Below are 2,547 nucleotides of genomic sequence, written 5' to 3' on the forward strand. Positions count from 1 at the left end.
ATAAACTTCCTGTGTCCCTGCGCAGCATTCCTAATTTGTTGGCCTTTCGGAAAGGGCTTAAAACCTGGCTCTTTTCCTCTTAGTTTTGGCCCCTTTTAGGTTTCTCTTATTTCTGTCTCTTATTTTCCCTGTTGTGTTATGAGATTAGTGCGCAATCTAAAGCGTCGGGACACTCTTCTGAGTAGCCGTACGCTATACAAAACCCCTGCATAACATAACATAACATAACAAAGTGCCCACCTGACAGCATTCGTGCCAACAAAGGTCGCTGCTGCGAGGCCTCCACTTCGCAATCTCTGCCGGGGTATAATACCAGTAGTGCACAATTTTTAGGAGCATCTCTTTCCCTGAAGTGCTGCACGATGATGCTCGGGCACTGTGTATAATGTCTGCCCATTCTTTTGGGGAAAATTCCCTATCCAACTCAGATTCCCACCTACTCTGTGCCAGGGACTTAGAGTGATTTGTAGCCTTGTTGAGAAAATTATAAATGTCTGACAGGAGCCGTTTGTTCGAGGTGTGGGTGATATACCAGATCTCAAATTTTATAAGGAGACGACCTGCATGCGGATGGATCTGAGGCTGCGTGATCCAGTGGCGCAGCGCTAAGTACAGCCAGTACGCCTCCTCAGTGATCCCTTAGTGAGCTACAAGTTGGGGGAAGTCCAAAATACCCCGTACGTCAAAAAGATCGCCAATGCGTTTACAGTTGGCCTCTTGCCACTTATTAAGGAGAATTTAAAAGGAGTTTGAATCTGGTATCAAATTATATATACTGGGATTTTAGAGTCACCCAAAATCACTGTATGGTACTGCACAAACAGAAATAGAGAATGATATTTTATGTTATAAAATTTGTAAAGCACATAGCTGCTCCAGCAACGAAGCTTCCCAACGCTAGTCTGTTGCAAGAAACAGACTTCAACAATGCCTTAAAACTGACTGAGGGGGAAGAGAGGGACCGTAACGGGAGAAAAGCCAGGTCTTCGGTGTTTTACTTGACTAAAAATGGTTCTGAGTGTTCCTGATAGAAAGGGGGAACGAGTTCCAGAGAGCACGGGCATTGGCACAAAAAGAGCTGCCTCCCTCTCTTACTCAAGTCAAGTCAAGTCAAAAGATTATGTTTATTTAGATCAAAATCTTAAAAAACGTGGGATAGTGGCCAGATTAAGATCGGCTGAGCGAACAGGACGTGAAGGTCGATACACAGATATCTGGTTCGGCAAGATACGGGCTCTCTGGGAATGCAGAATCTTACGGGTGGTACACAAGGTCTTAAGGCACACTCTGGTCCACAAGGAGCCAAAGCAGTTTGCAAAGAAGACCGGAGGCAGAACAAAATTTAGGAAGGAAAAACAGGAGCTTGGCCACAGCGTTTTGTGCCAGCTGGAGTGTCCTAGTTACAAACGTATTGACTCCCAAGTACAGAATGTTGCAGTAATGTAACCAAGATAGGATAGCTGCCGGAATAATGGTTTGTCGAATACCAGGATCAAAAAGACCAGGGATGGGTCTAAGCCCTCTCAAGAGCCTGAAGCATGCGCCTGTTACTGATTTGGCCTGCACTTCAAAAGTTAGAGTGCTGTCCACCAAGACGCCTAGATTTTTAATAAAGGTCTTGGGTAGGGGTGGGAGGGGTGGGAGGGCTGGCCCGAGGGAGGGAGGCCATCAGTGGTCGCCCCAAGAGTGGGTATTTTTCCTAATATGAGAATTTCTACTTTAGTTGCGTTCAGATGCAAACAATTGGCATTCATCCCCTCTGCAATGGCACGTATTCCCTATTGAAAACTGGCCAGGTCCGACATATGATTTTCGGAAAATGAATCTGCACACAACACCAGCTCAATTCCTAAAGATTTAGGGGCATATTAACAAGAACCACGTTACAATTATCGCTGTTTTAGCGGCAAGAAACTGCCGCTAAAATGGTGATAATGGGCTTGATAATATGGCCTTGTGAATTGTCATAGAAGCCCAGGTTAGATGTGCAGGACATCTAACCTGGGCTTCTATTGGAATATTATAATGACTTCCAGGTTCTTAACCTTGCTCACTGGTGTCAGTAGTGGCCCAAATTCCAGGGGCCATATATCAAGTGACCAGAAGTTTGTGTGTGCACGAAAGAGTAGGACCTCCGTCTTGCTGGAGTTAAGTTTTAAACAATTAGCAGTCATCCATTCCCCGACCTGACGGAGGCAGGTATGGAACTGTATTATAGTGTCAGAGGGGGATCCTGACACAGATACGATAATTTGTGCATCGTCTGCATAGGAAACAGCCGAAAAACCTAAGGACCTGATCAATTTTGCCAATGGAGCAACATAAAATGTTAAAAAGAGTCGGGCTCAGGGAATAGCCCTGTGGCACACCAGATGGTAGTGTATAATCGGGTGATCTGAGGTTATCTAAAGCCACAAACTGTTCCCTGCCTGACAGGAAGGACTAAAGTAGGGTAAGTGCAATCCCTTTGACACCGATTCCCCTTAGAACTTCCAGGAGCTTTTGATGGTTCACCGTGTCAAACGCGGCCGAGAGGTCAAGCAGCAC

This window comes from Lissotriton helveticus, chromosome 9 (genome assembly GCF_964261635.1).
Source record: "Lissotriton helveticus chromosome 9, aLisHel1.1, whole genome shotgun sequence".
NCBI lineage: Eukaryota > Metazoa > Chordata > Amphibia > Caudata > Salamandridae > Lissotriton > Lissotriton helveticus.